We start from the raw sequence: 14,340 nt of genomic DNA, 5'->3' as shown, positions 1-14,340 counted from the left end.
AATATTCTCTCTCAAGTTCTAAGATTTTGAAGTATTTCCTGATGCAGCTGTTAGAACCAATTCTTAATCTTAACAAATTAATAATCAGATCACACAGCACGTTACAATTCATTTTTAACTTGTTTAAACAATTAAATAATAAATCGTGATATAATCCAAGCAGGGCAGGGTGGTCTGTAATAAAAAATACTCTGATGACTCTTAAACCAGTATGTAACCTTTGTGATGTTTCTTTTTCTCTCTCTCTTGTTTCCTGAACAATTTGCTAATTTTCAGGGGATTTTGCCATTAAGGTGCAAGATTCCAAGGAAACACACCTCAGTGAGGTACTTACTTGTACCAAAATACCAAGGGAAAAGAATAAAAGATAGTTTTGAAGAAAAGGATGATATAAAGAAGCAAGCGTCAAACTGTGAAGCTTATGTTATAAAAGCCTCATTTGTCTCTGTAGCATACATTCACTTACGGTAATAGGCAAATGTTACATTTACCATGTAGTAAAAAGATGGAAATCAGTAATAATAAAAAAGATGCCAAAAGAACAAACACCTAATATCATTCAACCATTTGTTGGGAACAACCCCTCTTGTAAAAACAGAAATTGCATCACTTCAGATTCTCCTTGAAATTAACCGCTCAATTTATATACACATACACACATACACACACACGTACATACATATACACACACACACATACATACATATACACACACACACATACATATATTCATATGTAGGTTTAACGATGGAAACTATAATTTGGATCCATCTGGCATAAGGCTTGGATTTTAAATATTTCATATCATCGTCTCCCCTTTCCACAGCAGCACAATATTTCCAGAAGCCCTTCATGCAGCAGGAACTTTTGCAACACATACTTAGATGTAACACATCATCGGAATCGGATCTAAATAGCAAAAGGGGTGAAAACCCCAACCACCCTGTTTATTTTAGTTTCTTTTGCTGGGTCAACTGCAAAAAGAAAACAAGTGTCCAACCAACCAAAGAACAAACATGCACTAAGAAGAGTACAGCATGCTTTGTGATATGTTAAACTCAGGCTAGTTCCCAAATTTGAAAGGAGGTGGCGATGCAGTTTGTTAAAGTAAGAGTATTTAATGTACTTGGTAAGTGGAGAGTCCAGAGAGTGGAGCGGAGTTTTCCTTGCTAAATGGTTTTTGTTCGAGCCTGAGTGGATACACATAAAGTAAAGTATAAATATATAAGGATGCAAGTTTAATCAACTTCAGCTCCCTCCTTACTCACTCCCACTTAAAAAAAAAAAAAAAAAAAAAAAAAAGCAAATGGATGGATGAAAACTGTCACATCAGACAAACACACTCCCCTGTGACACTCTAAAAGGACTAGCTCTCTATCCTCCTGACAGGTTACAAAATGATCACATTTGCTGACACATCTTCCGCAAAACTGCTTTAGTGCTTGTGTCCACTTTCCTAGCAGGAGATGAATGGCCTGCTTTGTCCTCATTTATCACTTCAAGCTGAACTAAGATCTGTCTCGTTTATTTTTCCCTTCCTCACTAGAAAGGCTCAACCACAGCATTAATTCTTTTGCAATGACAGCTAATTCAAACTTAACAGGCAATATTTACTCTGTCAAAGGGGTGATGAGGTGGGGGGGGCGGGAGGAATTCTCACTCAAAAAAAGTGTAACAGTCTAACAAAATAAAGCTAATTAAGGGCTTTTGGTTCTCCCTGGTTTGCAGTTCAATGTAACACCTGAACGCAGGGCTTCCCTTTATGGTGGTGTGACATTCTCTCCAAAACACCTGATAACAGATGATTTACCCAAGTGGATGCATGAAAACCAGAATATGTATTTACTCAGTCACCCTCATCAGTCTTGAAAAGAAATGCAGCAAAATTGAAACTCAGCAGTGAAATAGATTAAAAGCATGAAAACTCTTAAAAAATTCCGCCTTAAGTAATATCCAGTACAGCTGGGTTGACAACCATTTTATTTGTGGGATGACGGCTCCAAGGCATCCATAATGCTAATTTACAAAGGATTAACTGGGGGTGAAACTTGCTTAATCTAACGCATAGTTAGGCAAATGCATACATAACATACTGAATGCTTAAATCATCTACTTGTATCTGGCCTAGTTAATTGTGTTTCATCATTTCAGGCTGAAACATTATAAAATAAAATGATCCTTCCAAAAGTCTTATTGCTAATTCTCCAGCTGCACACCTGATTGCAAGATTACCTAATCTGCACCCACATCTCTAAAATCCTCCTCACAAGGACACTGAGCTATACATGCAGCCACCTGTATCAATCTGCTAATTAAAGGTTCAGCTTAAGTGTGAGTCCAGGAAATACATATCAAAGTTCAATTTCTAGGAATCTGAATTAGTCTGCCCGGTGCAGGAAAAAAAAAAAGTTAAAAGGAACAATTTAATCATAAAATAGGATGGATGTTATCAAAAGACTCCTCCACTGAAGCATTATATAGTTTTACTAGCCAAGTCTACAGTTAAAGAGTATATATATATATATATATATATATATATATATATATATATATAATATATATATATATATATATATATATATATATATATATATATATATAAATGCCGGGTTCTACTGTTTTACTTTCAAATGCATGAGTAAAATTAAACCAAACGCAGAGTACCAGGAGGACAGGGCTGCAAAGAAAATGGATGAAGAGGTGTTGCAGCAGCAGGACAACACTGCAAAGGGGTTAGAGAACAGGGAACATGCTGAAGTCTGATTCCGGTCATTGTGGCTCAGACTGAGAACACAACTTCTGGGCGGCAGCACGTTTCAGAGTCAATAGGCAAGGGTAGTCCTTCAGAGTAAAGAAAAAATCAAGTGGAAAGGGGGGTTTGAGTGATACCACGTAGTCATGCCAGCTCACAGTAGCAGAACAATGGTTGGCATTGGCAGGACCCATCTGTAGAGGCGCCTATTGTACTGTCACAGCCAGACACTGCCAGTGGGTATTGCTGTAGGCAACACAGGAAGGAATTTAAAGTGGGGGAGGGAACGATACTACCGAAGGGGGGAAAATGGGGCTCAACATCTGCTGCAAAAACCCAAAAGGCTAATAAGTTAGCATCGCAAAACTGATATGCTAACTTTTATCTCTATTACCTTACACGCAACTAAATCTACTGAATGAGGCGCCCAGAGCCTTCTTTGAAAATGCAAAGCATGTTTACAGGGTAAATAATTTAAGAAAGAACATACACTTGAAAGAAGACACCCACTGAAACATCCATGCCTAAAATGCCTGAAGGCAAAAACTTGTGCATTTGCATGCTGCATTTTATTAAGTTAGCGCACTATAGTTTTAAAAGAATGCATGGCCAAATTAAGAGGAATGTGTGACTGAAACATCAAGGATTCCTCAAGTTTACATTATGAATCACAGTGCTGTTATACTAGATGAATTAACCATTTACTTGATATAGCTCATGGGCTGAATCCATTGCTATAGATCTGCATATTTGAGTGAGTGAGTAGCTAACTTCTGTTGTTTCATAGAATATCAGGGCTGAAAGAGACCTCAGATAGTCATGGCATCCAATCCCCTGCTCAAAGCAGGACCAATCCCCAGACAGATTTTTGCCCTAGATACCTAAATGGCCCCCTCAAGGATTGAACTCACAACCCTGGATTTAGCAGGCCAATGCTCAAACCACTGAGCTATCCCTCCCCCAGTCATACTTGAAACTATAAGAACATGTGGTACGTGCAGTGACGCCACTTTTTGTGAAACAAACGTCCCATCAAGTGGAAGTGCAATCAGTTCCTAATATTTGGGTTTGAAATGACAGAGAAATTATCAGCTTCAGTTTAATGGGACAGTAAATTGTTGGGGGATGTTTACAGGAAGGTAGGAACATCGTGCTGTACAAACCAAGCTAAAATATTTACACTTAACAGTGTGCCCACTTCTGCCAAGTTTCCGACTACTCTGTTTTGAAAGGCCTGACCCTTTCCCTGCGTTTGGTCACAATGCCTAACCTCTGAGCAAAAAGTCTCCTGGAGGCTCCCTTTGGAGCCAGAGCCAACTTTGGTCTGTGAGTTGATGAATGACATAGTCAGCTTTCCATCCTAGAGGTCGAGAGGATCACCTCTGAGATGCACCCAATATCCACTGGTCTGGTGAACAAGCCCTACCATCCATTTCCAAACACTGCCGCCTTCTGCACATCAGTACAACATGCTCCCACCACAACAAAGATTGTATTGCTTTATACATTTAAAAAAAAATTCTCTCCTCTATATAGCTACACAAACACACACACAATGTTTATACAGATTCACTCTGTATAAACACGAAGCAGCTCCAGAATAAGCTATTGCAAACCTTGCATTAAGGATGCCAACTGTGTTTAAACCTTTTTATAAAACGGGATTCATTAGCAGCGGAGTGCACGACATCTATATGGGTTCAGCCTGATTTCTTGCACATGCCTTAGTGCCTGATTAATGATGCCTTGCCACTAAGCACTGATAGTACAATAACAATTGTCATGAAAATTAGCAATCATGAGTAACGGATTCCAAAATATGGAACACAAATGAGTGAGTGAAGACTCTGGGTACATAAAGAATGGTGTGTGCCTAACCTGAAATAATGAAGACTACAAAACAAACATCACAAAAAAGTTTCAGCCGAAGCTCATCTCTGACACTGCTACAAGTAAAAACAAAATATAAACAGCTTTGGGGATCAGCTAGCACACATTCATTACAACATAGGGCTGTATCTTGAAAGAAGAGGCTTGAAAAATAGTATCCTCAAGAACAGATAGATTGATGACAAACTCAGGGCATATAATTATGGGCCACTATCTCAGAGCATTTCATGATAATTCATGCATTTAAGATTTTACTGGTCATGCCTTCTATATGTTTTCTGGATGGACGGATCCCCTCTTCATATATTGGAACACATTTTATATGGCTACATTGCCATTACATTTTTGGGTACCTAATTATAGGTGATTCATAGCTATGATTCCTGCATCCAAACATTTAGGCATGCAGATCAGACACTAAGACTTCAAGTACACAATATTCATGTGCACATCAGAGGTTCTGAGTACTCAAAAACTGTAGGCATGTCCAAATGGGAAAGTGATACTAGTGTTTGCTAAAGTGGGAATTTAATCTGATACAGTAATATGGGTATAAGCCCCTATGTAGATACTTTTATTCTGGCATGAGTGCATTTTTCAATTCAGATTGTATCCCCCAGGGAAAGGGTTTAAACTAAACTGAAAAAAGCCACTCTTATACCAAAATAAGAGTGCCCACACAGAGGATTATATGGTATCGGTGTGACGTGGTAAAATATTCCCCTGTAGACAGGCAAATCCAGTTAAAGAAGTTAGAATAGAGAATACTCTTCCTCTGTTCAACACATACTGAATGGACTGAGACAGTACATGCTTCTTTGCACTATTCCACCAACGTGCTTCACCCCTATTGTTTCCATGTCCATTCACTCCACGCTGAGATCATTAACAAAATAGCATATTTCTGTCAACAGGATGGTGGTGGCAACGGCGCTTTCTGGGCAGGGGTAATCTGGAACTGAAGTGAGATTGACTCATTTCACACAGACCATACAGTCCTCAGAAGGGAACAACTTGTCTTCTGGCCATTGCTAGGGAAGACTCTATGAAACATGGCAACCTGATGGTGAAGTGATCAGCATCCCATTAATCCCTTGAGCCACTTTCTTCTCCCTAGCCCCCAGTTTAGGTCATCTTTATCACCTTTCACAGATTACAAATTCAGAACACAAAACTACCATCAACAAAGACATGTTAAATCCAAGGAAACTGTCTTTGAACAATTTCAGGCCATGATGCAAATGAAATCAAATTAATTTAAATGAAAGAGGGCCCCCCCCCTCTCGTACTGCATAACAGCAATACATTAAGGTCACACATACCAGCTGGTGTCTGGGAGAAAAAGCTATGGAACCAGTTTCTCAGTGGTAAGATTGTTAGAGCTGGCATGGCCTTGGCAAGCCGTAAGAACTAAATGCAAGAGAATATGGGGGAGACGTGACTCTGAAAAAGTTCTCTCAGAAAGATGGGTTTTGAGTAGCTGACTGTAAGGCCATGCTATTAAAAATGTTGACTGCACCCCTCCATTTAAAAGTATATATCCTCTAGTCTCACACGTTCTTTCTCATAAGCCAGTATGGCAAAGTGCCAACAAGAGCATGTCAAAAGTATGCCTGCAAGCTACACTACCACGGTTCTTAGATGATATCTTGATAGGAACCTTAGAAATAGCTCTAATATGGATCTTAGCCTTTAGAACAGTGGCATTTTCTAGATCAGTGGTTCTCAAACTAGGGCCACTGCTTGTTCAGGGAAAGCCCCTGGTGAACAAGGCCAGTTTGTTTACCTGCCGCGTCCGCAGGTTCCGCTGATCGCGGCTCCCACTGGCCGCAGTTCATCGCTCCAGGCAAATGGGGGCTGCAGGAAGCAGCCTGGGCCGAGAGATGTGCTGGCCACTCTTCCTGCAGCCCCCATTGACCTGGAGCGGCGAACCACAGCCAGTGGGAGCCACGATTGGCCGAACCTGCAGACGCGACAGGTAAACAAACTGGCCTGGCTGGCCAGGGGCTTTCCCTGAACAACTGGCGGCCCTAGTTTGAGAACCACTGTTCTAGACTGCTGGGTATATATAACCATGGTTTCCAAACAGTTAACGAACAAAAACACATACAGCTAAAGCAATTGTTACTCTAGCAGGAGCTTGTTTGCAGCTAAAAAACCTGATAAGAACACATATGATTGTGTACTGGTTATTGTTATAAGTGTGGTTTCATTTACATTCCATGCATATTCAAGAAAATAAAAATGCATTTGTTTTAAAAAAGAGAAAACTTGTACTATATCAGAGTCGAGAACCATTAAGATTACTCTAAAAATATATATTAAGTGGAAGAAAGAAAATATGTAATATCCTTTGACTTGATTCAATTTTAATCTATAGCTTTTAGATGTGATTAAATTGGAGATTGGACATTACTTGGTTTATAGTATTTCCCCCTTTTCACACTACATTTGACTGGGTGTCTTTTCATATGGGAAGTTGACTACAATTGTCTTAATAATGTTGACCTCTTTTGTAAAAACCTGAAGGCATCTCAGCAATTGTTCCTGAAAATGTGCTATCCAAAATGTTACCACATCATGGCACTTCTTAAATGATAGAAAAGCATATATTCATTTTTTCCCCAAATGCTTTAAAAGCAAACAATCATGGCTAAGGCCATTTGTGAGATGGCATTAAAAGAGCCTACTCTGAGACAGATAAAAATAATGAGAATCTTTCTGTCAGGAAGGATTTAGAAAATATCACTAGCATTATTAAAATTTAATTTTTTTACTGTGCTTTTTGGTTTTCCCTTTTCCAGCGATAATGAGCAGGACTGCGCACCTCCACATTGCTAGGACTTGTTCTGTGCAATGAATTCAGCCTTCCAGTCTGAAGACATTTCAGACAACAATTCTGACTGCTATAGGCTTATTTTTCAACCTGTGCTGTGCTTTGAGTCTCCCTATAAAAACTAGTACATAAGCTAATTTTCCACAAGGCCAGTGGAACAAATAAAAATCAATTTTTGCTCAACTGGTTCAGAGAAATCCTGGGAATAGCTAAGACAGAACAGTGAAAAATAAAAAGGATCGATGTATTCACAAATGGTTTACCTGATAGAGAACTATCAAATTAATTGACAGGAGATACTCACCACTATTAGAGTGTTTTCTTTTCAGCACGTTACAGCATTTCTATTAGGGGAGTAGAAAAGCCTCTACTTTGTTATGATCTCAGACACCTCAGTTTAATAACCATACCAGGTGCCCATACACTTCATGAAACCACAGCAGATGAAGTCAAAGTTCAAGAGCACCTGCAGATCTTGCAATCAGAGGGACCCTAAACAGAAACTGGGCTTTTCCACAGTTTTCATGATCTTCTGGAGGGTGTGAAGGTTCCTTTTTCAGTGTTCACAAGGAGGCATTTATGACCTCAGGCCAACCCTGCCTGAAGGTATTTGGTCCATCAGGAAAGGAATAAAATGCAGAACTCTATCCAGACTTCCTTCCCCATTAAAAAAACATGTTCAGGGTCACACTGAAGACTAATCAGTTGAGTGCCTTTCAGAGAGTAAAATACACACATTTCAGAAGTTAGAGCAACCCATTCCTGAAACTTGAAAACTTTCAGAATCTCAAGTACAACTCAAAAAGCAGATTTAGGTGCGTGGTCCAGACCATTTTACAATCTCTTCAACTAATTATACAAGTGTTTTGGAAACTGGGTGGGTAAGTAAACAGACTGGGATTGGTTTGTTGCTCATGCCTGCTGGACTGCAGCCTGAAGTTTGTGAGTACAAAATAATCATCCCTGTTGCAGATAAAAAACAAATTTGAAATGTATAAGCTTAAACATTATGGAAGCTATTTTTTAAGCAGCTGTAATCTCAGTTCTAATATCTGCCATTTTATTCACTCCATTTTTATGAGTTTGGCATTAAAATGAAAGTGATTTTAACAGAAAAAAATTAAGGATTAAGTATGTCACACTGAAGTCAAGATGTCTATTACTGATTTAAAATGATCACACACCATGGAGACATCATTTCTAGGGTCAAACAAAACACCACTCAGTAGAAGGACAGCACCAAGTATATAATATTAATCAGATGAGAGGTACATGGAGTTGAACTGTTACCCTGTCAATAAGCAGCATCAATAAGCAGTGTGTATAGAGAAATAAACAGAGTGTACATATTCTCTATTCAAAATGTAACACCTTAAGGAAGGAAACTGACAAAGAATCTACTAACCCCCATTCCTTACCACACATGCACATATTTTGACTCTGAATCTCTCATATGGATGATAATTTGCTTATGAGATCTGCCTGATTTAGAGCTAATCTTCTGTAAATTAACTCCTAATGCTGTCTGAAATAATCCTCTTAATGTGGGGCTGTCTTTAGTACTTTATATCAAACACCATGAAGTATATAAGTATATAGGCACATAGCATTTGTAGTACTGTTGGCTGCTATTGAATAGCTATGGTATGAGGCTCTACTGTGCCTTGCAGACACGGGTCTGTGTGAGTGTGGTGTGGAACTGTGCTGCCCCAGGGGGAGCTCCAGGAGCACAAAAGGCAGTGTGACCACTGCCCGATCCATTCAAAGGGGGCAGCCTACTTTACCTGCATGGGCTGCAGGAGAGATCTTGGCCCCACCCGGTGTGGTGTATTGCCACCTATTGTTCACATGAAAAGAGCAGCCCTTGTGTTCCAAGCCTCATGCCCCCATAAATACATGGTAATGAGTAAGCATAAACGATCTATAGTTTTGAGACAACAGAATGACAAGATCTGTGTTTAGCAGCACTAATTATCAGTTGGGGACATAATCTGATAACTGTTTTGAAAAGACAGAGACAGATAATTTTGTTTCTTCAGACAGGCAAAGTACTTTTTTAAGGGTTTTACTTCACCATCAGCCAACTTAATATTACTGTCAATGGGCTAACGTTGTATTAAAAATAGGGCTGTTGATTAATCACAGTTAACTCGCACAATTAACTCAAAAAAATTAACCACACTGTTAATAGAATACCAATTGAATACCACAATAGAATATCAACTGAAGTGTATTAAACATTTTTGGATGTTTTTCTACATTTTCAAATATATTGATTTCTACTACCACACCGAATATAAACTGTACAGTGCTCACTTTATATTATTTTTATTACAAATATTTGCACTGTAAAAATGATAAGCAAAAGAAATAGTATATTTCAATTCACCTCATACAAGTGCTGTAGTGAAATCTCTTTATCCTGAAAGTGTAACTTACAAATGTAGATTTTTTTTTGTTAGATAACTGCACTCAAAAACAAAACTAAGTAAAATTTTAGAGCCTATAGGTCCACTCAGTCCTACTTCTTGTTCAGCCAATCGGTAAGACAAACAAGTTTGTTTACATTTACAGGAGATACTGCTCCCTGCTTCTTATTTACAATGAAACCTGAAAGTGAGAATAGATGTTCACACGCACTTTTGTAGCCAGTGATGCAAGGTATTTACGCTCTAAATATGCTAAACATTCGTATGTCCCTTCATGCTTTGGCCACCATTCCAGAGGACATGCTTCCATGCTGATGATGACCATTATAAAAAATAATTCGTTAATTAAATTTGAGACTGAACTCCTTGGGGAAGAATTGTATGTCTCTTGTTCTGTTTTACCTGCATTCTCCCATATATTTCATGTTATAGCAGTCTCAGATGATGACCCAACACGTTCTTTTAAAGAACATTGTCACTGCAGATTTGACAAAATGCAAAGAAGGTACCAGTGTGAGATTTCTAAAAACAGTTACAGCACTCCACCCAAGGGTTTAAGTATCTGAAGTATCATTCAGAATCTAAGAGGGACGAGATCTGGAGCATGATTTCAGAAATCTTAAAAGAGCAACACTCCAATGCGGAAACTACAGAACCCAAACCACGAAAAAAGGAAATCAACCTTCTTCTGGCAGCATCTGACTCAGATGATGAAAATGAACATGTGTGGGTCTACTCTGCTTTGGATTTTTATCAAGCAGAACCCATCATCAGCACTGATGCATGCAGGGCCGGCTCCAAGTTTTTTGCCTCCTCAAGCAAAAAAATTTTCCCGTGCCCCTCCTGGCCTCGCCCCAACTCTGGCCCGTCCCCATCCCATTCCAAACCCTTCCCCAAATCCCTGGCCCCGCCTCCTCCTCCGAGCGCACCGCATTTCCTCTCCTACCCCTCCCTCCATTCCCAGGGTTGCCTGGGAGGGAGGGGGGAGAAGTAGAGCAGTGGCACGCTTGGGGGAGGAGGTGGAGGTGATCTGGGGGGGGGAGCAGTTCCTCTGCCCCCCCAGGGTTACTTTCTGCAGCCCTCCCCACGCCCCCACAGCCACAGCTCACCTCCACTCCACCTGCTCCCCTGAGCATGCTGCCGCTGCTTGGGGAAGGAAGCGGAGGTGAGCTGGGGGGGGAGCGGTTTCTCTGTCCCCCCCCCAGGTTACTTCCTGCGGCCCTCCCCGCGCCCCCTAGTGCCACAGCTCACCTCCACTCAGGGCCAGCTCCTGGCTTTTTGCGCCACAAGCAAAAAAAGGACCCAGAGTGCTGCCACTTGGAAAGTGCCGCCCCAACCTCATGCTTGGAGCGCTGGTGCCTAGAGTCGGCCCTGCTTGCATGTCCTCTGGAATGGTGGTTGAAGCATGAAAGGACATATGAATCTTTACAGCATCTGGCACATAAATATCTTGAGGTGTCGGCTACAACAGTGCCATGCGAACACGTTTTCACTTTGAGGTGACATCGTAGACAAGAAACAGGCAGCATTACCTCCTGCAAATGGTAACCAAACGTGTTTGTCTGAGCGATTGGCTGAACAAGAAGTAGGACAGAGTGGACTTATAGGCTCTAAAGTTTTATATTAGTTTTGTTTTTGAATGCAGTTTTTTTTGTACATAACACTACATTTGTAAGTTCAACTTTTATGATAAAGAAATTGCACCACAGTACTTGTATTAGATGAATTGAAAAAATACTATTTTGTTTTTTACAAAGCAAATATTTTAAATAAAAAATAAATATAAAGTCAGCACTGTACACTTTGTATTCTGTGTTATAAATGAAATCAGTACATTTGAAAAAGTAGAAAACATCCAAAAAAATGTAAATAAATGGCATTCTATTATTGTTTCACAGTGCAATTAACTGCTATTAAATTTTTTAATCGTGCGATTAATCGCTTGACAGCCCTAATTAAAAATATTTTTTTCCACTGAATACACTGAAATATTTTTCTCCCACAACATTAATTTAATGACACAGTCTGAAACCCTAATTGATATTGGTGAGCAATGAAATTCCAGCATATTCTTTCTCCTGTTTTTCAAACATAAATGGCACGCACAAGCTTTAGTGAATGGGCCCCTTTATGTTTTAACAGGCAGTTTATTGGCCCAGACTCCAATGTATAACAAGCACAATTGCAAAAGCAAGAGATTTTTAATTGAAAGAGTCTCATGTATTTTTACTAAGAAAATTACTCAACTAACAAGTAATGGTCAGATAAAGGATTTAAAAAACATTTTTCTATGGGGAATGTTGTATTATATTATATTCTTGCCATAGTAAACATTTATAGAGGGTTATTCAAAGAAAAAAAAAGTCTCATTGTTTAATACTACTTCATTTGAGTTTACTCCTCTTTATTGCAGAACAGATAAAGCAGAGTGATCAGTGAGTTGTATGTGTCCAACAGCCCCACAAGAGCCTTGTGCAAATGTATAAAACAAGCAGCAATACAGTCCTTTGCCAAACACTGTCATAAATTTTTTATTTGGCAGCTAACATTCTCACTACTTTTCTTGGCAGCAATTGGGACCTTTAGCAAGAAAGGTGCAGGAGAAAAATACCTTGTTTAGAGATGTTTTCAACACTTTCTGGGATTTTTCAGAACTTCTGCCTGCAGCACATTTTTACAACCACAGTCTCCGATCACCTGATGAGTAGCTGGTGGTTTTTAACTTTTTTTTTTTATTATTATTTTTTAAATATAGACAGCTTACTACCCCCTCTGGCCTTCAGCCTAGAATGTAGGCTTTTTTTTATTTTGGTATGTGTTCCAGAGATACAAGTGGTTGCTCCTCTCTGTCTAGACAAAAAGCTGAAAATAATATCAGAATGTATTTTTCATTGCTCCTGATACTATCTGTATCTTATTCCCAGATGACAGAGATAAATGAAAGGCAAACATGTGCTGATTACTTTTGCATTTTTCTTCAGAGATCTCTACAAAAAACTGGTCACAGGTGCAGCTACCTAGGTCAGTCAGAGGACTGACTGATAAACAGCATCGTGAAATAGATTTCTGCACCCAGGCCCACTCCTCAGCTGATTGTTTAAAAAAAAAAAAATCCACTAAACTTGACATCTGATACCCAGTCTTTTGCAATGCTGGTAAATCAGTTATTGTGCTTGTGCAGGTACAGCTGCTAGCTTTCCTGGACATACAGCGCTGTGTGCTGGGTTATGAGGAGAGAATTAAACACTAAATCGTCAACAGTCACTTAATTTAAAAAGATCACGTAGTGATATTATATTTTGTGCATTACTTCTATGCTGAAAACAATGAAAGAGGTACCCATTTCAAATTCCAGTGACTGCCTGATGTACCCATCTAGCAATGATGAATATACTTTGGCTCTAGTTTAATGACATATGATATCACAGTCTGTCCTAAGCAGGTGTAAAGGAACAAATGGGCATTTTTTTTTAAAAGTCAGGAACCATTTAATCTCCGTAGGCTTTTCTCTGATATCACAATGTATGGAATCAGAGTTCTCTTTAAACAATAGCTGCTTATTAAAGAACACAGCTACAACTACAGACATAAAAGGAACAGATTTCCACACAGTTTAAGTTCCAGTTTTGTCTCCCTTGTTTACCAGGGGCTTCTTCCTCTCTGGAACTATATATAGCACACAGAGACATCTAGTGGTTGAATAAAATATCACAAATAAACATATAATTAAATCTAATAAAACTCCATTGAAGTAAATTAGGTTATGCCAGGGTTGAAATGGGCCAATTCTGTCTCTGTCTCTCACTTCACACAAACATGTCACTTTCTGGTGCAAGAGTCTTCTTCTGTGCAGCTTCTGCCTTTTGGAAAAGCCTTCCAGTAGCTTACTACTTCCTTGACTCTTTTCAAATCACACTCTAACAACATCTTTTCTCCCTTTTAGTTTCTCTCTCTTTTCGCTATTATTTTATTTCATTTAATAAATAATAATACTACCTAGTTCTTTTATAGCACTTTTCATCACTAGATCTAAATGCAGAGTTTAATTGCAAAACTTTGTTTTAGAGCCAGTTTCTGTGAAAGCTGTCAACACAACAAAAATCTATTGGACAGTGACAAAGAAATGTAACTTTATGAAAAATAATATTCCAAGGGGAAAAAAAAGCATGTATACTAAACTAATAAGAAAAAATGTAAATAGCTCACGGAGGCTGAAGGTTTGATCCAGAGGCCACTGAAGTTAATGGTCTTTGGATCAGGTCCTATCTCTCAAAGAACATAACCACACAAAGTTTCACATTATGTTTTAAATCTATTTTATGGGCCTGATTCTGCTCAATGTTACACCGTTGTAAATCAACAGCAACTCAGTGGAGTTACACCACCTCAAGACTGAATCAGGCTCTACGCCTCAAGGGCAGAAATTGTGCCAG

At 39.1% G+C, this 14,340-nt stretch overlaps 1 protein-coding gene across 4 annotated transcripts in view; it reads right to left on the bottom strand.

The window, feature by feature from the left end:
- The window catches only part of VTI1A (vesicle transport through interaction with t-SNAREs 1A), a 349,350-nt gene that overhangs the window by 2,089 nt on the left and 332,921 nt on the right, over positions 1 to 14,340 (bottom strand). The window lies entirely within an intron of this gene.

The sequence above is a fragment of the Gopherus evgoodei genome, chromosome 7 (assembly GCF_007399415.2).
Source record: "Gopherus evgoodei ecotype Sinaloan lineage chromosome 7, rGopEvg1_v1.p, whole genome shotgun sequence".
Lineage (NCBI taxonomy): Eukaryota > Metazoa > Chordata > Testudines > Testudinidae > Gopherus > Gopherus evgoodei.
This window is presented reverse-complemented; position numbering and strand designations above follow the sequence as displayed.